The sequence below is a fragment of the Palaemon carinicauda genome, chromosome 26 (genome assembly GCF_036898095.1).
Source record: "Palaemon carinicauda isolate YSFRI2023 chromosome 26, ASM3689809v2, whole genome shotgun sequence".
Classification (NCBI taxonomy): domain Eukaryota; kingdom Metazoa; phylum Arthropoda; class Malacostraca; order Decapoda; family Palaemonidae; genus Palaemon; species Palaemon carinicauda.
Window position 1 is genome coordinate 584,392 of NC_090750.1, and position 23,549 is coordinate 607,940.

The following is a 23,549-nucleotide window of genomic DNA, read 5'->3' on the forward strand; positions in this document are numbered from 1 at the left end:
TCGTTCTTCTGCCGGGTTCAAACTCCTCCCTCCTCCTCGAGTACATCAGAGGAGGTACTTTGAGATCATGGGGGAGTCCAGTATGGCCCTTCCGCTCCACCATTCCGTGGAAGAGCTGACCAGGAGAACTCCTCTCGAGAAGCTCTCCGCCCGGCAGGTGACGTTCTCGGCGTCGGAAATCCTGAACCTTGAGAAGGTCGTGAAGAGTGCCATGCAGGCAACTTTGTGGCTAGACGTTTGGCTGGGATCTCTGGGCATCCTTTTGCGCTCTGAGGATCTGTCCAGGGAGAGCAATAGGAAGGCTTTGGAGACCTTCCTACTCTCGGGCACGCGTTCGATCGAGTTGCTCGCTCAACAGGTTGCTAACCTGTGGGATAACTCGATCCTCAAGCGTCGCGACGCAGTGACTGAGAGGTTCCATCCAAAGGTCCCCGCCGTGGACGTCTGCAGGCTCAGGCACTCCTCCGTCACTGGGAGGGATCTGCTTGAGCCCAAGGACATAGAACGAACAGCTGAGAGGTGGAGGAGATCGAATCAAGATTCTCTCCTCCAGAGGGCCCTGACATCTCGGCCCTACAAGCCTCCTGCACCTCAACAGCAACAGCAGCCTCGCAAGACTCTGAAGCAGGCTCCGTCAGCTAAGACAGAGGTGTCTAAGCCGCAGCCCTTTCAGACCAAGGACAGAAGGCGCGGCAAGTCCTCTAGGGGAGGAAAGAATCCTAGGGGCAGCGGCCGAGGCCGCAAGCGCTAGGATCGGTAATCCCCCCCGCGTGTCCACCTGTGGGGGGATGCCTGAAAAGTTGCGTGCACAGGTGGCAGCAACTTGGGGCCGATTCTTGGACGGTCTTTGTGATTGGCCAAGGTTATCGCGTCCCATTCACGACATCTCCACCTCCCCTGATAGCGAATCCAGTGTCGCTGAACTCCTATGCCATGGGATCGGCAAAGGGGTTAGCCCTTCGGGCAGAAGTCGAGACCATGCTCAAGAAGGATGCTCTCCAGGAGGTTGACGACGGCTCCCCAGGCTTCTTCAGTCGACTTTCTTGTAAAGAAGGCGTCTGGAGGCTGGAGACCGGTCATCGATCTCTCAGCTCTGAACAAGTTTGTCAAACAAACTTCGTTCAGCATGGAGACAGCAGACATGGTCAGACTTGCAGTGAGACCGCAAGACTTCATGTGCACACTGGATCTGAAGGACGCGTACTTCCAGATCCCAATCCATCCGTCTTCCAGGAAGTACTTGAGATTCAGCCTAGACAGCAAGATCTACCAGTTCAAGGTGCTGTGTTTCGGTCTCTCCACAGCACCCCAGGTGTTCACCAAGGTGTTCACACTGATTTCGTCTTGGGCGCACAGGAATGGCATACGTCTCCTCCGTTATCTGGACGACTGGCTGCTCCTGGCAGACTCGGAGTCGACCCTTCTTCGACACCGGGACAGGCTTCTGGAGGTTTGCCGAGATCTGGGAATCATGGTAAATCGCGAGAAGTCCTCTCTGCTTCCGACGAAACGACTGGTATATCTAGGCATGATATTAGACACCGATCTCCACAAAGCCTTCCCATCAGACGACAGGATAGCAAGGCTGAGGAGGGTCGCAGAACCTTTCCTCAGGCGGGAAGAGCTTCCGACCCAATCTTGGTTACGTCTTCTAGGTCACCTCTCCTCCTTGGCGCGTCTAGTTCCGAACGGCCGCCTCAGGATAAGATCCCTGCAATGGCGGCTAAAGTCCCGGTGGAATCAGGGCTCCGATTCCCCGGACTTTCTGGTTCCTATAGGACCCACAGAACTGACGGATCTTCGGACGCGTCAAAAGAAGGGTGGGGGCCCATATTCTGAACCAAAAGATCTCAGACCTCTGGTCAGAATCAGAAAAGTACCTTCACATCAACCTGCTAGAAATGAAGGCCGTTTTTCTGGCTCTTCAACAGTTCCAACGGACCCTGGCGGGCCACTCCGTGGTGGTGATGAGCGACAACACCACGGTAGTGGCTTACATCAACAAGCAGGGAGGTACCTTTTCTCAACAGCTATCCCATCTTGCAGTAGAGATTCTGAGGTGGTCCGAAGCCCACTCGGTCACACTTTTGGCTCGCTTCATTCCGGGCAAGAGGAATGTGCTCGCCGACAGTCTGAGCAGAGTGATGCAGATAGTGAGTACCGAGTGGTCTTTGGATCCTCAGATAGCCAACAAAGTCCTGACTTTGTGGGGTTCCCCGACAGTGGATCTGTTCGCGACAACCTTGAATTTCAAGCTGCCCATGTACTGCTCTCCAGTCCCGGACCCCAAGGCTCTGGCAAGATGCTTTTCAGCAGAGGTGGGACAACATCGACGTTTACGCCTTCCCACCATTCTGTCTGATGAGAAGGGTGCTCAAGAAGACCAGTCTATCGGTCAATCTCTCCATGACTCTTGTAGCTCCGCTGTGGCATCACGCGGAATGGTTCCTGGACCTTATACAGCTCCTGACGGAGCTTCCGAGGGAACTCCCCCCACGACACGAGCTACTCAGACAACCACACTGCAACATCTTCCACAAAGCCGTAGCGTCGCTTCGGCTTCACGCCTGGAGACTATCCAGCGTCTCCTCACGGAGAGAGGATTTTCGCAACAGGTTGCGGACAGGATGTCTCGCCACCTGCGCAAGTCCTTTATCGGAGTCTACCAGGCGAAGTGGAAAGTCTTCTGTGGTTGGTGTCGTGGGAGGGGTATCCCTCCGCTCGATGCCACTATTCAAGCAATATTGGAGTTCCTTATGTATTTACGGGAGGAAATGCGCCTTTCAGTTCCGGCGGTGAAAGGCTATCGCTCAGCCTTAAGCCTGGCTTTTAGGCTGAAAGGAGTGGACATTTCCTCTTCTTTAGAACTTTCTCTACTCATACGCAGCTATGAGCTTACATGCCCTCAGTCAGAAGTAAGACCTCCTCCTTGGAACGTGGTTCAGGTCCTCAGGGCTCTGAAGAGAGCCCCGTTTGAACCATTACGCCAGGCGTCTGATCGCCACCTGTCTTGGAAGACGGCTTCCTGCTCGCTTTGGCCTCAGCCAAGCGAGTCCGTGAACTTCATGGTCTTTCTTATGACGTCGCCCATTCAAGGGGATGGGGGGAGGTAACATTCAGGCTCGTCCCTGAGTTTGTTGCCAAGTCTTAGAATCCTGGGGTGTTAGACCCTAGGTTCGACTCCTTCGGGGTAACGAGTCTTCGTTCTGTAACAAGTGACCCAGACCCTCTGTTACTTTGCCCAGTGAGGAGTCTGAGGCGTTACTTGAAAAGAACAGCTGCAGTCTGTCCTCATGTGCAAGCGTTATTCGTAAGCACAGGAAGGACGAAAAGGAGGGTCACCAAGAACACCATCTCGGCTGGGATCCGGAAGGTTATTCAACGCGCCTTGAATCCTGACCCTCCTCCGTCACATCGCCCTAGAGCGCATGATGTCAGTGGCATCGGTACGTCCCTGGCTTTCAAGAGAAATTTCTCTGTGACCCAGGTCTTGCAAGCTGGGGTGTGGAAGCGCCAAACGACCTTCACAGCCCACTACCTGCAGGACGTGACCCACAGGAGCCTCGATACCTTCTCTATTGGCCCTGGGGTGGCTGCACAACAGCTGGTCTAACCTCAGGCTCCTTAATGGACAGGTAGCAGAAGGCTGGGGGCATTGTTACCCGGTGTTAGTCTGCGTGATTAAAAGAGTATGTCTGGCCCTTACTTCTTTCTTCATTCTCCCCTCCCTTGGGGAAAGCAGCAGCCTGGTCTTTGCATAGCTGACCTCATCCTTTGCAGGTAAACCATGCTCCCTTGTGCTCCTAGTATTAGCTGTAATACTGTTTGCGTCCCCCATACCCTGACGAGGTGGTATTGGGAATGTCCTAGCCCAGATTTCTATCTAAAGAGCTCCAGGTCAACTTCCTAGGACGAGTCACAACTTCCTCCACACACAACTTATGTAGGCCACACTTTCGTAGCAAGCAACGATAAGTGCGAGGTGCAGGGACCCCCTTTCTCGAGTGCTGCTCACTCGGATTTCAGGTCCCCCGGGTAAAAGCCAAAGCCAGTAAGGCTGGGGACTTTCCACCCTTCCTAAGGGGTAAGTCAGCCTATGTAAATAGCGTGGTTTGTATTTCGGTTACGGAACAAATGACAAATTTGGAGATAATTTGTATTTTTCCTAACCATACAAACCTTAGCTATTTACACATATTTGCCCGCCAGCCCTGTCCCCCAAGTCAAGTCCTACCTCTAAGTGAAGTGAGACAACTCACCGGTGTGTGGGGGCGGGGGAGGGGTAGCAAGCTACCCCTTCCCTACCCCCTGCTAACTAGCGGGGATTAGTTAACCCTCGTTAAAAATCTAATGGCTCGTCGTTTCAGCTACGCTGAAAAAAAAACCCTATGTAAATAGCTAAGGTTTGTATGGTTAGGAAAATTACAAATTATCTCCGAATTTGTCATTTTAAAATAGAGACTCGATAAACATTTAGGAACTCACATGGAAGACAAACCATTCATGCGCACGGACTGTGGCGAAGCATTTTGGTCTGAAGGTTTCCTCAAGAATCATCATAGAAGGAGGTGCTATAAAATCTGATATTGTATTCTGGAATAAAGGAGAAAAAACAGCAAAGATTATAGATGTGAGAGTTCTTACCCCTTCGCACGATTGCCCAGGCCGTTAGCTCTCAGAGTCGACGAGGTGAAATGGTGCCTCCAAACAGCTCATGCGAAGCACTGAGTAGCCCCCCAGGTCAGGCACTAGCCAGTTAGTTTTTTGGACTTGCACCCACCTAACGGTGAGTGTCCACTGTAAATATCACTAGGATTTGTATGTAGTGCAGTAATAAATGACAAATTTGGAAAAAATTTGCATTTTTCCTATGTATACAATCCTGGAGCTCTTAACACACACTGGTCCCGCCATCATCTTCCCTCAGGAAGTCCTGCCGCAATTGAACAGTGACTTTCAGTTACAAGTGGTGGTGTGAGCGGAGTGGTTGGTCCAACTCTCGCTCTCCCTTCGCTAAGTAGCTAAAAGTTTTACAGCTAGTTCCAACTGTTGCAAGAATGCATCTCCAGTGTAAAAAGCTCCAGGTTTTTATAGTTAGGAAAAATACAAATTATTTTCAAATATGTCATTTTAGCATAATTATTACTATTAGAAGGTAAGGGGAAAAAGCAAATAGCTACTAGCCCAAGGGACCAAATAGTTGACAGTCTGGTGCAGTGAAGAAATAGGAATGTAAAGAATAAACTATATAAAAGAAAAATGAGATTATTTTAAGATAGATAACAAAGTTTAATAAATAAGTATTATAAAAAGCAGGAAAGGAAACATCGCCAACAGAAAAAAACATTTGTACTAAGTTTGAACTTGTAAATATTTGCTGATTTAGTTTCAGGGCCAGTAGTTGATTGGCTTGGTCACAGCCTAAATAAAGCTCAGAGAATAATATTCAGCATTAAGCCTTTTGAAACAATGTTGGTGACTTTGTCTCTTTTTGAAAGTAATACTGGATGATTCTACCTGCTTCTTGTACTGTAGTGAAGTTATGAATGTTAGCAGGAAGGAAGAATTAAAAGCCAGTCTACTTGTATTGGAATATGAAGCCATGCAATTATTTAGAAGTACTTTTGTACGGAGATAGCTTTTTTTTTTTGTTTGTTGAATATAAGTACAGTATAGTAATAAGGTAGAAAAGTATCATTGTTTTTAAGATTTATGTGATTTTGTTGATGTAATCTCTTTTATGGTCTTAGTGATTAGTTTAGGTTATATAAGTTTCATTGGATTGTCCTTGAGAGGAGAATCTTGATTAAAATATCTAAATATTTGGTTTCTCTTTCATTTCCACAATTGCTCTTCTCAAACATTTCAGTCTGCATTGGTCTTTCTGGAGAGAGTTTCTCGTCAAACGATTTTACAGCATTCTAAGTACAGTAATGTATTCAGGTTTCAAAAGAATGAAGTTAAGATTTAAAGATATTTTGCTGAGTAATATTCCAAGTCCCAGGGCTGGGTCTGCTGGGTAAAATCCATAACCCAATTTATTTAAGAATAAATTCTACAGGCTTCAGTATTAATTTTAGTTTAGAAAATTGAATATCTGATGTTATTAATTAAGTTTACAGTATATTGATTGTATTTGTGGTATAGAGCAGTAATCATGTTCAGAGGCTGTCAGGGTTTGGTTTTGGACATTCAATTTGTTTGGCCTCATAGCTCACCCTAATGTTAACTGTACTAAATGCAATCATTTGAGTTTAATTTCGGGTCAAGTTTGTTTTTGGTGTTTGCATATGGGAAGGATTAAAAGCAATATTTTTTTATGTAACTTTCAAGAAATGTTTGTTTTTTCCATCACTTTATACAAACTTTCGCTATTAATAAGGATATTACTTTCGGCGAGGCTGGAAAATGAGCCATAAGACTTTTATCGAGGGTTAACTAGCCATTCCGCTAGTTAGTGGGGGTAGGGGGTGGGTGGGTTAGCTCGCTACCGCTCCCTCTCACACACCAGTGATTTAGGTCACTTTGGTTTTGGCTCGTTGTCATTCTTCATGCATCACCAAGTTATACTTTGGACTGCCATTAATGGTTTTTATATGTTCTTTCTCTTTAATAGTATGTGTTTGTGTTGACTTTTGCCACCATGCGTACCTGCCCTGGACTTGAAGGCTGGCCCTGCGGTACCTTCATGTCGGCTGTGGACACCAACCTCCACACCCTTTGTCCCACATGGAGAGTTCAATGGTGTGATTGTGGTAGCGAGTGTAATGAGTGTCGGGAGTGGTCTGCCTACCAGTGGGAAAGGTTTGGACGACGGCGGAAGAAGTAGTCAAAGCGGGATATTTCTCTTTCCAAGGTTTCTTTGAAGGGAAAAAAACACAAGACTTCTGCCTCCTGACCTTCCTCCGAAGCTCCTACTCGTTCGGCCTCTTCCGAGAGACTGTGGAGCAGTAGCCTAAACCTTTCAATTTGTGGCCAACCCTGGTCCTTGAGAGATAGTGTCGTTTCCCCCAGCGAAGCGGCCCCACTTCTTTCCCCGGGTGAGGCCTTGTCTACATCTTTTGTGTTACAGGTGTGGTCATCCTTGGGGCTTCCAGGTCTGCCCTCCAAGGACTCCTTGCTGCAACTTATCCTCCGCGTTGCGAGTGTGCAGCCATCATTGACTTTGGAGGAGGATCCTCTAATTCCTGTCGACGTTTTGGTGTCAGAGGCATTTTCTGTGGCCGCTGCCGACGTATCTGCCCCTCCAGACTCTGGCTATTGCTGACGACTACGTTTCCCCTGTTCTGTCCATCCTTTGAAGGGAAACTAAGTCCATCGTCTGTCTCCTGTGAGTGGTTCTTCCCCTCGGTGGAGTTCTCTCATAGAGACTCCTCTTTGGAGAACTGCTGATCTAGGTGACCTTACTGATCCCACGTCTCAGCGCTCGCCCTTCGCTTCACCTGAGAGGTTGTCCTTGACCATCGGTCAAAAGGTGCCTCTTCAGCTCTTGAGCCTTGTCTTTGCAGCGGCCCCCGCAGAGGAGCCTCCACTTTAGTGGTCTTCTGGCCCTCAACCTTCGCCCATTCCTGGTCATTATCCTGACGAAACTGCTACTTGTTCTCGGCCGTCGACTTCTGTGGATCGTTTGCGATCCCTATTAGTGGATGTTCACCCTTCCAAAGGGCAGATCCTTGGTCCAGTTCAACCTTTCTGCCAACCGGCCGTCATCCTTCCTGTCTCGTGTACATCATCCGGATGTTCTTCCAAAGCGTTCAGCTGCACACCAACACTCTCCAGCTCACCAGGGCCCAGCAGTGCACCAGTGTTCTCCAACAGTATGTCAGTTCCAGCCTGTATTCCAACGCTTTCCAGATCGTCTTCGCTATCCACCAATGTGAAGTTCGCTTGGCCACCAGCCTTTTCTTGCTCGTCCTCAGCACCTTCCAACGCACCAGCGATCTATCGATCTCTGGCGCTTTCAGCGTAGTACCTCCGCTCCAAAGAGTAGCGGTCGCCAGCCAACCTACACTCGCCAGTGCAACTGCACGCTCCAACTCAAGCTCTACAGCGCTCAACAAGACATCAGTTCTCCCATGCGCAGTCTCAGTCCCCAGCTCTCCTGCACGAAAGTACTTTCCAAACCAATAGCGCTCTCCTGCGTGCCAGCGCTCTCCTGCTCGCCAGCGCTCTCCTGCGTGCCAGCGCTCTCCTGCGCGCCAGTGCTCTCCTGCGCGCCAGTGCTCTCCTGATCGCCAATGCTCTCCTGATCGCCAATGCTCTCCTGCTCGCCAACGCTCTCCTGCTCGCCAGCGCTCTCATGCTCACCAGCCCTCTCCTGCTCGCCAGCGCTCTCCTGCGTGTGAGCGCTCTCCTGCGCGCCAGTGCTCTCCTGCATGCCAGTGCTCTCCTGCACACTCTCTGGAAACTGCACACCAGCATAATCCTGCGCAGGGCTTACTGCGCCCCAGCGCTATCCCACGCACCAGCACTCTTCTGCACACAAGCTCTCTCTGGCCCACCAGTGCTCGCCAATGCGCCAGCGCTCACCGGCGCACTTGCGCCATGACCATGAGCAGGCTGTACAATCTCCTATGCTTATTGAACATCAAATCGACGGGTGACCATCGCCTCATTCCCATCCCCACAAACACATTACAGTGATACCGGCGGGGAAAGGGGAAGGGGTCTTCACAGAAGGGTTCAGGACCCTAAGCTGCCTTCCTCGAAGGTGAACCCATAAACAGCTGAGACTCTTCAGAGGGAACCTTCGGTCCCTTTCCCTTCATGGGTGTTATTGACAGTGCGTCATAAGTCAGCAGCCGTGGTTCAGTGCTATGGTCAGAGTAGTGGTGCAAGCCTTCAAGCCTTCTCTGTCTGACAGCTCTTCGGAGCAACCTTACAGCTCCAGCAGACATACTGTACTGCAACGAACCACAGCTTCTTGTTCTCCCCTGCGGTCACTTCCCTAAGGGTGAAGCTGACTCCTGTCAGGCCATCAAGGCCTGCTTTTCCTGCATCTTCCACCGGACACTCTCCTACCTCACCTCTACCGAGAGAGTCCCGTGAAGGAGGGGCTTCCTCACTTCCACCATCAGAGGAAGTTTACCCTCACACAGAGATTTCTCCACCACTGTTGGAAGTCAGAAGGGACATGATCGTCCGGCCTTTGATGCTTGAGTCCTACCTCCTTCCTTGGAAGGAACCTAAGGACTCTAAGACTCTTTCAAAGTCCTCTTCAAGGACCTCTAATTGTACAGATGCAGCCAGTCACTCTGTGGTTGGTGTTGTGGAAGGGATATATCTTCTCTCGATGCCAGCATTCCAGCAATAGCAGAGTTCCTCGTGTATTTGCATGAAGAAATGCGCCTGTCAGTCTTAGCGGTAAAAGGCTATCGCTCAGCCTCAAACCTCACCCTTAAACTGAATGGAATGGACATTTCTTCATCGCTAGAATTTTCCTTACTCATACGGAGTTATGAACTTACCTGTCCTCAGTCTGAAGTGAGACCTCCCGCATGGAACGTGGTTCGAGTTCTCAGGTCTCTAAAGAGACCTCCCTATAAACCATTATTGCCACCTACCTTGGAAGACAGTGTTCCTGCTAGCTTTGGCTTCGGCCAAGCGAGTCAGTGAACTTCATGATCTCTCATTCGACATCGCTCATTCAAGGGGATGGGGAGAGGTAACATTCAGCTTTGTACCTGAGTTTTTTGCTAAGACTCAGAACCCAGGAGTAGCGGATTCTCGATTTGACTCCTCCTGGATTTCAAGTCTTGTTCTGTAACAGATGATCCTGATCATCTCTAACTCTGCCCAGTGAGGAGTTTTGGGCTTTACCTTAAGAGAACAGCCGCAGCCCGTCCCCATGAGCCTGCACTCTTTGTCAGTACAGGGAGGACCAAGAGGAAGGTCACCAAGAACACCATCTCAGCATGTATTTGCAAGGTCATAGACCATGCCCTGAATCCTCCACGTCGCCCCAGAGCTCATGATGTCAGGAGCGTAGCTCCATCCCTGGCATTCTAGAGGAACTTCTCAATAACAGGTTCTTCAGGCTGGGGTGTGGAAACGTCAGAACACTTTCACAGCCCACTGGCTGCAAGAAGTGACCCACAGGAGGCTCGATACGTTTTCTATCGGCCCTGTGGTGGCTGCACAATGACTGGTATAAAACCTCAAGCTCCTTATTGGACAAGTATCAGAAGGTTGAGGACAGTATCCGGTTTTAGTCAGAGTGAATGAAGTGGTTTGACTGGCTCTTTTTCTTGTCCTCTCTCCTGGGGAAAACAGCATCCTTGGTTCTGTGCATAAGATGACCTCAGCAGGTAAACCATGCTCCCTTGTGTACCTAGTATTAAGCTTACGCTGTTGTGTCCCTATACCCTGGCGAGTTGATATTGGGAAAGTCTTGGTTACAATAGTTTTTACTACAAAAGACTCTGAATAACTTTTACATGGATGGTCACATTTCTAAATATTTCAACATACAGCTTGCGTAGGGCGTGTTGTGACCGGGGCACCACCTGCCCCGAGTGTTGGGGGTGGTCTGCCTCACAGTGGAAGTGCTTTGGAGGTAGGTGCAAGAAGACTAAGAGAGATTCTTTGTCTTGAGGGTGTTCCTCAATGTCGAAGAAACTTCAGGCTTCTTCATTCCACCCCCTTCACCCCCACCCCCCGATCTCTTCCCAAATCTCCTGCTCGATCAGTCTCCTGGGGAATGGTCAAGCATAAGCATAGACCATTTAACATCAGATCAATTTTGGGGTTTAAGGGACGAAACTATTTCCCCTGGAAAAGCGGTTCTATACAACGAGTTTATCAAATCAAATAGGCAGTTTTTTTTTACGCTGATGTCGGATGAAAGGTAGTAGGTTGGCCTGGGCACCAGCTGCCCGTTGAGATACTACCGCTAGAGAGTTATGGGGTCCTTTGATTGGCCAGACAGTACTACATAGGACCCTTCTCTCTGGTTACGGTTCTTTCCCTTTGCCTACACAGACACCGAATAGTCTGGCCTATCCTTTACAGATTCTCCTCTGTCCTCATACACCTGACAACACTGTGATTACTAGACAATTCTTCTTCACCCAAGGGGTTAACTACTGCACTGTAATTGTTCAGTGGCTACTTTCCTCTTGGTAAGGGTAGAAGAGACTCTTTAGCTATGGTAAGCAACTCTTCTAGGAGAAGGACACTCCAAAATCAAACCATTGTTCTTTATTCTTGGGTAGTGCCATAGCCTCTGTACCATGGTCTTACACTGCCTTGGGTTAGAGTTCTCTTGCTTGAGGGTACACTTGGGCACACTTTTCTACCTAGTTTCTCTTCCTCTTGTTCTGTTGAAGTTTTTATGGTTTAAATGGGAAGTATTTATTTTAATATTGTTACTATTCCTAAAATGTTCTATTTTCCTTATTTCCTTATTTCCTTTCCTCACTGGGCTATTTTCCCTGTTGGGGCCCCTGGGCTTATAGCATCCTGCTTTTCCAACTAGGGTTGTAGCTTAGCATTTAATAATAATAATAATAATAATAAAGGTCATTCTTCTTCCAGACCCTCTCAGCCTAAAATTGCAGAATTCCGGGTCCATCTTCACAGGGAAGGAGGGTATCTGTAGGTCTTAAGAAGGCACTGGACAGCACAAAGGCAACCAGAAAGAAACAACTTACCAAGTGAGTAATGTTACTTTGCCATAACAGTAGAACCAAAGCAAAAGGCAGAGGGAGAGATATGGAAGAGTTTGTGGTAAATGTTCGTGTCTGTGCAAGATTACTATAAAGCCTTTTGCTGTTCATAATTCTGGAGGTGCATAGCAGTATTAGTAAGACAATTTTGATGGTAACTGGAGAGGAGGTACAGTAAAGGAAATAAGACAATGGATGAAACGTCTTTGTCTTCTTGAAGAGCAAGGGGAAAACTATTTAAAGAATAAAACCAATAATGTCACAGGAGATACTGTGGATTATAGAATCTACAGAGGATATGAGATTTCTAGATGCCTGAAATGTGTAACAAGAACAGATAGAACACAGATCAAAGACTGTGGTTTGTATGTTTAGGAAAAAGGCAAATTACATAACTTTATGAATTTATTTTATTTTTAGAAAACTCCATTATTTTTATTGAGTTTTGCTCTTCTCCAACTGATTTTAGTTTTCTATTATTTCAGACTTTTCATCCCAGAGGAAGGAATCATCCACCTCTTGCTGCTAAAGCTTGTAAGCTACTGAAGGTCTATGCAAGAGACGTAAGACGGAAAAAGAAAGGGTCATGTCGGAAGTTTTTGTTGTACAGTATGATGTCTGAGAATAGGAAGTTTAGTCTTAATTTCCTCTTTGAAGTCTGTTGAAAATAATATTAAGGGGTGTTTCATCTTGTGATATGGAGAGGATGATGAATTCTGAACCACCTTTTGAATTTTCAATGAAAAGTGAAATTGAAGATCTATTTTCACCTGCAGTCGATCCAGAAAATAATGATACGTCTGGCAGTGTTGCTCTCTTTAATGATGGCGCTCTTTTCTTGGATCCAAAAATGGAAGTCAAAGTAGAGCCAGAAATATTTGATTCTAGCGAAAGCGATTTGAAAAATTTCTACGAGTACGATGCATCAGTGAGTGGAAATGATTCAGGAAATTGGAAAGGGGATGTCGATGATGAGGAAAGTGTAGACACTAACTTAAGGACAGTTTAGAAAGAGGATAAAGGAAAAGAAAAGGGAAGACTTTCTTGTTTAATGAGTGGAAGAGAATTATTACAGAAAGATGTTTTGAATCAAGAGGTGAATCAAATAAAGGAGAAGCAGATAAAAAAAGGAATCTCTGGTAATGTTAACTCCAATGCTCTAGCTAGAAAGCGATGCACATGCAGTGAATGTGGGAAAACGTTTTCTAATAAATTTAATCTAACAGTGCATTTAAGAATTCACACGGGAGAAAAGCCATACAAATGCGATGTCTGTCGCAAAACATTTACCCTGAAACAAAGTCTCACTTTACATTTAAGAATTCACACGGGAGAGAAGCCATACAAATGTAATGTCTGTAGCAAAACATTTTCTTCGAAATACGGTCTCACTTTTCATTTAAGAATTCACACAGGAGAGAAGCCATACAAATGTAATGTCTGTAGCAAAACATTTACTACAAAAGATACTCTTACTGTACATTTAAGATTTCACATGGGAGAGAAGCCATACAAATGTAATGTCTGTAGCAAAACATTTTCTTCGAAATACGGTCTCACTTTTCATTTAAGAATTCACACGGGAGAGAAGCCATACAAATGTAATGTCTGTAGCAAAACATTTTCTTCGAAAAACGGTCTCACTTTTCATTTAAGAATTCACACGGGAGAGAAGCCATACAAATGTAATGTCTGTAGCAAAACATTTTCTTCGAAATACGGTCTCACTTTTCATTTAAGAATTCACACGGGAGAGAAGCCATACAAATGTAATGTCTGTAGCAAAACATTTACTACAAAAGCAATTCTCACTGTACATTCAAGAGTTCACACAGGAGAAAAGCCATACAGTTGCGATGTCTGTAGCAAAACATTTAATAGAAAATCATATCTTGCTAAACATTTAAGAATTCACACGGGAGAGAGGCCATAAAAGTGCAATGTCTGTAGCAAAACATTTATTTCGAAAAGATATCTCACTAAACATAAGAAATAACATGAGAGATCTGTTCCATTGTCATGAATGTGGCAAAACATATAATTTAAAACAGAGACTCGATAAACATTTAAGAACCCACATGGAAGAAAAACCATTTATGCGCACGGACTGTGGTAAAGCATTTTGGTCTGAAGGTTTCCTCAAGAATCATCATAAAAGGAGGTGCTATAAAATCTGATATTGTGATCTGGAATAAAGGAGAAAAAACAGCAAAGATTATAGATGTTAGAGTTCTTACGCCTTTGCACGATTGCCCAGGCCGTTAGCTCTCAGATTCGACGAGGTGAAATAATGCCTCCAAACAACTCATGCGAAGCACAGAGTAACACGTCAGGTCAGGCACTAGCCAGTTAGTTTTTTGGACTTACACCTACCTAACGGTGAGTCTCCACTGTAAATATCATTAGGTTTTGTATGTAGTGCAGTAATGAATGACAAATTTAGAAAAAATTTGCATTTTCCCTATGTATACAGTGAACCCTCGTTTATCGCGGTAGATAGGTTCCAGACCCGACCGCGATAGGTGAAAATCCACGAAGTAGTGACACCATATTTACCTATTTATTTAACATGTATATTCAGACTTTTAAAACCTTCCCTTGTACGTAGTACTGTTAACAAACTACCCTTTAATGTACAGAACACTTAATGCATGTACTACAGTACCCTAAACTAAAACAGGCACAAATATTAAAGGCGACTTTATATCATGCGTTTCCTAAACACGCTTAAAAGCACGATAAAAAATGGCAACCAATGTTTAGTTTACGTTTATCTCTGATCATAATGAAGAAACAAACGCATTTACACATCTGTGTATAGGTTAGTTTTTGCATCGATTATATTGATTATTCAGTACAGTATGTTGATTTTGTTATTACCAATGTTTTACTTAATTTTTCTTAGGACTTCCAAATGAAATGTTTTTCTTTATGACGCCGCCTGAAACGACGGCGTCATAAAGTACGCTCAGTAAACAAACGAAGGCATTTAACGCGCATGATGAAAGTGATAAATAATGATATAACAGTAAAAGCTTTTATAAAACGGATTTTGAGCGAAGCGAAAAAAGGGATTTTGACGTAGGAAAAATCTATTTCTGGGCGAGGGACCTGTGCCGCCCAGTGAATAAGCTCCTATTAGCACTTATTCTTAGGTAATTTACTGCTAAATATACCAGAGAAAAAATGTAAAGGAGTGCTAGGTTAACTAGCTCGCTCACCTATTGGTGTCTGTATAGAATTGGGCGTATAATCCAGAGGTCCCGCACTATTTAGATTCATCCACGACAAAGACCCCAATAGAGGAGAGCCGTTCAACCTCACTCGGCACCACCAACTCTGCATCCGCTCAGAACCCAACTCCTTAGCACCCAAAGTTTGGGGACTCCAAGGGAGAAGAGCTGGGAGAGTTCACTGGGCGGCACAGGTCCCTCGCCCAGAAATAGATTTTTCCTACGTCAAAATCCCTTTTCTGGGCTTGAACCTGTGCCGGCCAGTGAATATATACAAGAGAAATGTCACCAAACTTGCAAAATAAAGGAAAAAACATAAACATAAGGGAAATACAAGTTACTTTAATCAGAGATGAGTGCCAAAAACAGCTATAAGGGTATCTTGAAAAGAACATAAATCCACTTGGTAGAACAATTGACAAAAAAGGTAAGGTATAATAATGCCGTGAGTGATGATATATACAGATACTCAGGAGTCAAAAATTTACAAATATAGTAATAGTAATCAGGTGCGAAACCAACGAATACAAATAGGGTATAAATGAGGCAGGTAAGGGGGAGAGATAAAATGACAAGGAATTAACATGTGAGTTACCTGGGGGTAACTACGCTCCCTGCAGCTACTGTAGGAAATTTAAGGGCTTCCAAATGTTTAAGATAGTGTTTCTTGAACACTGACGGTGACTTCCACCCTGTATACCTGGAAAGATCCGTAAAATTCATGTGGTGAAAAAAGTTCACCGAAGTAGCAACCGCTCTGATATCATGTGCAAGAGGAAAAGAGTCAGGGCTAGCTTGTTTAATAAAATACAAAATTTGTTGCCTGATCCCTTTAATGGTAATGGTACCGCCTTGTTCTCTAACGAATAGAGGCCCGGAGGAGTTAGAGGAGGTCCGGGATAAATAAGACTTAAGAGTAGTAACAGGGCACAGAGACGGATCTTGCGTGAGGGGAACAATTTTCCAGGAGGACCATCTGTTCTGAGGGTCTTCGTTCTTAGCTAAAAAGAATTTGTTAGGTGAAAGAAGGACCTCTCCCGAAGGAAGGAACTCAATATGACCCGGGTCTCTTGACAAAGCTGCCAGTTCAGAAATTCTTGCCCCGGAAGCCAAACTCACCAGGAAAAGTGTTTTCCTGAGAAGGGGAATGTAATCACAAGAACTGTTAATGGTATCAGAAGCCAATTTGAGTACATCATTAAGGAATCAGGTAACCGGGGTAGGACGAGTAACCGGTTTCAGTCTGGCACAGGCTTTCGGAATTGAAGCTAACAAAGAGTCGGTTAAGTCTATGTTAAAACCCACTAGGAAGATCTTTTTCAAGGCAGATTTAATAGTGGTGATAGTATTGGCTGCCAGACCTGATTCTAATAAAGTTCTAAAGAAAGTGGCTGTAAGGTTCAAGTTCATACAGTGTACGTCTGAGTCTATAAAAAATTTAGCCAACTTTTTAACCGCAGAATCATATTGGCGGATGGTGGAATCCCGTTTATCTGATTCTAGGACCAGGGTGTTTTGAGGATCGATATTGGCACCATGCATGGCCGCAACCTTCATGAAGTCCATAAAGTTAGGGCGCTCTGAATGTTTGAGAAAGCGTACACAACGCGTGTTTGTACTATCTGAGACAGAACCGGATTGGGTATCGGGTGAGGATGTAGTCTCAACTCTCGCAGAAGAGGGTACCAATTGCTCTTGGGCCAGTTGGGTGCGACCAAGGCTACTCGTCCCTTGAAGGATCTCAGTTTGTCTAGAACTTTCAGTAAAAGATTCACCGGGGGAAAGAGATAAATCCTTTCCCAGATGTCCCAATTCTGTGACATGGCGTCTGTGGCGTAGGCCTGAGGGTCTAGATTGGGAGCCACATATACTCTCAATTTGTGGTTGGACTCCGTGGCGAAGAGGTCCACTTGGAGACCCGGAACCCGAGAGAGAATCCACCGGAATGACTTTAGATCGAGTGACCATTCCGATTCTAGAGGGGAGGTCCGGGACAAGGCGTCTGCAACTACGTTCCGGACTCCCGCCAGGTGGACAGCTGAAAGATGCCAACGGTTCGAGGCTGCTAGGGAGAATATGGCTACTAGAACATGGTTCAGAGGCCCTGATTTTGATCCGCCTCTGTTGAGGCAGCGGACCACCACTTCGCTGTCGAGAACCAGACGAAGGTGTTGTCTCTTGGATGGAGCGAGACGTTTCAGGGTTAGAAGAACTGCCATGGCCTCCAGCACATTGATGTGAAATTGGCGGAATAAGGGAGACCAAAGACCTTGAACTTTCCTGAGCTGAGAATAGCCTCCCCAACCTGATAGGGATGCGTCCGTGTGAATGATTAACTTCGGAGGCGGAAATCGAAGGGGAACTGACTTTGACAGATTGTTGGCCCTTGTCCAAGGTAGAAGTCTTTCCCGGAGAATGGGAGGAAGGCGGACTTTCCTGTCCCGGAGCTTCCGGTTCGCCCTCGAACGCCAGACACGATTGATATCTTTCAATTTTGCTTTCAGAAGTAGATCCGTCTCTGAAGCAAATTGAAGGGATCCTAGGATCCTCTCTTGGAGTCGTCTGGAACTTACTTTGTCTTTGAGAAAGCGTTTGGTGTTCATTGCAATCTCTAACCTCTTGGGTTTGGGAAGACACAGAGTGTGAGATATAAGATCCCATTGCAGGCCGAGCCATTGGAACTTTGATTTCGGAAGAAGACGGGACTTCTTGAAGTTGATCTGGAAGCCTAGAGATTGAAGGTATTGGATGACTCTGTGAGTGGCTTTTAGGCAATTTTGGGAGGTGTCTGACCAAATGAGCCAGTCGTCCAGATAGGCTACTACTTGAATCCCTTGATTTCTGAGTTCCTGAACAGCAACTTCTGCTAACTTTGTGAAGATCCTTGGGGCGATGTTGAGCCCGAAAGGCATCACCTTGAAGGAGTAATTTTTGTTTCCTAGGCGGAAGCCTAGATACGGACGGAAGTGTCTCGCTATCGGGACGTGATAATAGGCGTCTGTAAGATCGATAGAGGTGGTGACGGCCCCACGGGGAAGCAAGGTCCGCACCTGCGAGACGGTAAGCATTCGAAACTTGTCGCATTGAATGGACAAGTTGAGAAGGGATAGGTCTAGAATCACTCTTCTCTTGTCCGAATCCTTCTTCGGGACACTGAACAGCCGACCCTGAAACTTCAGGTGTTTCGTTTCTTGTATGGCGTTCTTTTGTAACAGGTCCTGGACAAATTCGACTAGGTCCGGAGTGGAATGCTGATGAAATCTGTTCGGTGGAGGAGGTCCTTGAATCCAACTCCACCCCAGTCCCTTGGAGATGATACTGAAAGCCCAGGGACTGAACCTCCATTTGTTGCGGAAGGCATAAAGCCTCCCCCCTACCCGCTGCACCTCAGTATTGGCTTGAGGAGTTGCCTCCACATCCGCCTCGGAAGTTCTTTCCCTTGCGAAAGAATCTACCTCTACCTCTGTTCTGGTATGAACCACGGTGGTAGCCTCTACCTCTGTTATAACCCTGGGAAGAGCCTTGAGCCTCATAAGATTGGTTAAAGGCTGGAGAGGTGGTGGAGGCACTGGGAAGCTGGCTCTTAGGGAGCAGAACGGTGACGTAGTCGTCCGAGGAAGGAGCCTGAGAGGTGGAAGGCTGCGCAGGAACAGCAGGAGATGGAGGAAGAGGCTGCCGGAAAACGGACGAGCTACTCTGCTGTTGCCGGAACTGAGTGGAGGTATACGGGCGGAGCTTCTTCCTACCCCGGGCTTGGTAACTTGCGGGATCATATTTCCGCTTAGGAGTCAAACCCCAACGGGCTTTAAGGCTCTGATTAACTCTAGTAGCCTCTGCCAAGACTTCCTCCACAAGATCCTCAGGGAAAAGATTTGGACCCCAACAAGAGGACCGGATAAGTTTATTCGGCTCGTGCCTAATAGTCGCCTCAGCCAGGACGTGTTTGCGGCACCTACGTTTAGCAAGAGCAAAGTCATATAAGTCAAAATATAACGACTGCAAAGTAGCCTTATTGAGAGACTTAAAGATACTCTCAGTATCATAAGTTAAGGCTATCGACTCCGTAGACGTGGCCAAGTTCAAAGTTCGACCAACACGTAGGCGGGAATCATACTCCTGTTTAATAAGGGATTCCGGGAGACGGGGAAGCCGTTCACTAAACATTACTGACGCACAGTCCGCTGTTAGCTTGCCAGAAGTAAAGGTGGTATGGACATTGTCCCAACACTCATTACCTGAAGGAAGAAGGAGGGAGATCGGATCCACCTCTCGGATGGGAGGCAAGGGCTTCTCCTCCAGAGCATATTGAAAAGCAAGCTCTGCAATCTTATTGACGCATGGAGTCACGGTATTCTTGTCCATTAAGAACATTGTTAAAGAACTTTTATGAGGCGTCAACATGGTATTGGTGCAACCTATATCATTCAGAAACCTAGCCCAAACAGATTGGGCTTGTTCCTTTGGGAAAATGACGGTCTCTTTGGGGACCTTATCCAGCCGAACCAGAGCTTCCTCGGTAAGCCTGGCATAACCATGAAATGGAAATGCGAGACCAGGAGGAAAGAATTCAAAATCCTCTAGTGGACGAGTACCAAGACCTTCCAACGTTAACATCCCGTCTGAGAATGGGGAATGAAGAGCCATGCGCCAAGGGTTATTCTTGGTAAACGGTGGAAGCTTAGAGGCATCCGGGATGAGAGAGCTTTGAACTCGCTCCGGAGCACCATGCTCTAATGCCCCAAGTCTCTGACCAATGTTAGAGAACATCGTGTCCATCTTGGCCTGCATTTCCGACACAATCTTAGATTGCATCTCCGACACAATGCGAAGCATGGCTGATTCGGAAAGGCCCGGGTTAGGAGCAGAAGTGGCGGATTGTACTCCCGGGTCGTGAGACTTAGAGGAGGAGCCAGAAGCCTTAGATGACGGGTTTGTATTTGATTTGGAACTATGGGAAGCCTTGTGGGGCTTACGAGCTTTTGGCAAAGTTCTAGATATAGACTTATCTTTGGGGGGAACCGGGTGTGATCGGTGAGACGAATCGCGGTCCCCAGAAAAACCATGGAAAGAAGAGAGATCAGATGAAGAAGAAAGAGCGGGGCTGAGGATAGGAATCTCAGCGCCGGTAACACCTGCCTCACTTACCACCCTACCTGCATCCGGATCATCCAACAACATAGGTTCCACATCCAAGTTCAAGGAGGCAACATTGTCTTCCAGATCTCCGGGGGCATCCAACGGATCTTGTTCCTGGTCGATGAATCCCGCAATAGTGGCATCAATGTCAGCAATGATGGGTGCCGCAACATGCCTAGCCACAGCGGCTGAAGACTTGGCATTAGGGTAGATCATAGCACAGTAGTCTTCAGATAGGACGTAAGGCTGTTTCGATTTCACGTTTCGGGCAAATCCCCCAACCCACACTTTCAGTGTGGCCCGAGCCGCAGTCTTCTGCTCCGGGGATGCCTGAAATAATAGTGGTAATTACAGAAAGGAAGATTCCCGGCGGTCCTTCAAGACCATAGAAATCTTACTAAATAGTGTATGTATACCAAATAAAGGTAAAATAATTAGAAAGACAACATAGCCAACGGGACTCACCGAATCAGATCTGAGGGTGGTGATGAGGTCAAAACAGACCATACAATTATCAGGGTGCCAGACTACGATGTCTTCCAGCTGAACTCCGCAGAGGGCGTGAGACCTACACACAGTATGGCCACAAGGCTGGTGAAGAACAGCCGCACAGGCCGTCGTCTGACAATGCACCATCTATAAAAAGAATAGTATATGAGAAACTGTAATTCTCTTAAGTAGGGGCGGGTCCGGAGGACCCGGGACTAAACATAAGTCTAACTTAAGACGAGCTTAACTGTAATACTCTTAAGTAGGGGCGGGTCCGGAGGACCCGGGCCTAAACATAAGTCTAACTTAAGACTAGAGTATAGCTATCCATTCCGGTCGAGCCGGGATCATAAAGAAGGATGCAACAAAGAATTAAGACACATGGTGTCTGATTTCCCGGAGCGAGGTTAAGTCCCGGACCGGGAAATAAAAGTACATCCATAAACCAATACATATAGGAACTCCGGGATAGTGATCTGTCATATATAATCATAGGAACTGTTATAAATTAAGAGGGGGGCGGAACCGTAGATAAGAACCACCAACAGAACCCGGAGGGTTTCGTATAACATAATAAAAGTGTGATAGGTGAATATAAAATAGGGTGCACCGGGATCCTACTCTGTTGACCGGTGGCCAACCCGTCTAGACAGAGACGAAACCGCCGGGACACACGGAGGACAAAGTCCATAAACACTGAACTACCCCCTCTAAAAGGAGGGAAGGCAACGGTCCCCTAGGGGAGGGGGGAGAGAAGCCTAGCCACCAACCTAGCGAGAGGGGGAGCTTGGGGGAGGATCACGTGATACGGAGCAGCAGGGCTACCAACTGACGATCCCCAAACACTACCAAAACAGATCATACGGAGTAATAAGCACAAATATTCATTATAAAAGTAATAGCGTTGAAAAATATATAAATATACACATAAAAAATTAGGGCAAGGCATGCGAAATAATGAATAAATCCCGAAGGACAACATCCTGATGGCTTAAATAATAAAATTTTGCCGCCCAGTAACGAAGGTCGGCAAGCCATCTACGATACGTAATCTGATATCGGCCCTAAATATGAACCACAAGGGTTCTAAACGCTAAATAATGAATATCCACAATAAAACATATAAAAATTTAAACTAATAATAAAAATAATACACTTAGTAACACCGCGATTGAAACTAAAAACTCTCAAAACAGGAGTACCAACCGTAAACGGAATCGAGCAAGACCGAGATGATCGAAGAGAATAAACTCCTATAATTTAAATATTAAACGGTCTAGATTGCTCAAAACACAGCAAAACATAGCTTGGTACTTAACTTAGACGGTGTCTCCTGGGAAACCGATGTAGAAGCCATAATCCACGAAAAATAAGGCAAAAACACGAGAGCACAAACAAGCGGGTTACCACACAGGCGTGCTAAAAAGGAGTTGGGTTCTGAGCGGATGCAGAGTTGGTGGTGCCGAGTGAGGTTGAACGGCTCTCCTCTATTGGGGTCTTTGTCGTGGATGAATCTAAATAGTGCGGGACCTCTGGATTATACGCCCAATTCTATACCGACACCAATAGGTGAGTGAGCTAGTTAACCTAGCACTCCTTTACATTTTTTCACTGGTATATTTAGCAGTAAATTACCTAAGAATAAGTGCTAATAGGAGCTTATTCACTGGCCGGCACAGGTTCAAGCCCGGAAATCTATTTTTGGGTAAGATGGCCATGTCGTCCTGATGGAAGTTCCTTAAAGGTAGCTTCCTAGGGTATATTACAACTACGGCGATATTCCCAGAGAATTTACCTTCAGGTACCCAGAATTCTAACTCCTGGAGCGAGTATCCCTAAAAAAGACCTTAGGGATATCGTAAATATCAGTGGACGTATTCTTGACACGCCTCATAGCAATCTATACCCCGAATAGAGTTAACACTTCGTAGGGGTCAAATGGCAAGAAAACGAAAACGATAAGAAAGGGGGGGGAGCCGTTCGTAAGGCATCTCTCCTCCCCGTTTCGAAAGCGTGCCCTGCGCCGCTCGCGGCGCCATCTGTATTCCTTGTAGCGATACACGAGGTGCTACAGATACTGTATGTAGGGAGGGGTCCTACAACCCTTTTCACTTTTTTTTTTTCTTTTTTTTGAAAAGGAACAGGGCGGGTCCATCAGTACGACATGGCCATCTTACCCAAAAATAGATTTTTCGCTTCGCTCAAAATCCGTTTTTTGGGCTCAAGCCATGTCGTCCTGATGGAAGTATACCAGAGCATTACTGTATCTGTGGATTCTCAATACGTGCCGTACTCCTCAGGAATGTTTCTTAGTCAACTCGACTGAAAGACCTAATATGTTACCGTTATACATCTTTTCACTAATCATAAGCCATGAAAGCGCTTCCTGCCCCCTACAGGGAGGAGTCCTACTAGACTCTAGAAACGAACGAAGAGTACATATACCTATGTATGAATCACTCGCCAGCCAGTACAATATAGTGGTCTCACTCTATATGAAGTAAAGCATAGTCTTACGGAACTACAGCATCCAAGGGAAAAAAAATCCCGACCAGCACCCTGGTCGAAGTAAAATTAGACAAAAAGGTTATATCTGCGTAGGATTAAACTTGCTGCCACCACCGTCCTCAGAGAGGGGTGGAGTCCTTTATGCTAAGGAAAGTATAAACCAGTGCAATAAGGCTTTGCATTAAGGAATAGGCTATTATAGATATCCCCGATTAATATACATAGGCTAAATGCTCAATAAGTAACATGAAATCAATATAGGTGAAGGAGACGCAAGGTTCCCGAGAACAAGTTTATTGAGTAACAATAAATAGACATGGTCACCATAAATATATACATATGATAGGTGGATGACCAACAATTTACACAAGTACCGTAGTGCATGGATGAATGGTTATCTGAAAGAAAAACAATTAGGTCACTTGCCACATACCAAGGTATCAAAGTTAACGTCCATGTTACTACTTTGCTGACATTAGCGTTAACAACGCTCGGCACACCTGTCTGTACTTGTGCT

The 23,549-nt window shown here is 46.1% G+C and overlaps 1 pseudogene; it reads left to right on the forward strand.

Annotated features, from left to right (window-relative positions):
* Nucleotides 1-14,387, forward strand: part of LOC137619467 (zinc finger protein 665-like) — a 44,931-nt pseudogene extending 30,544 nt beyond the window's left edge.
* The last annotated feature ends 9,162 nt before the right edge of the window (nucleotides 14,388-23,549 follow it).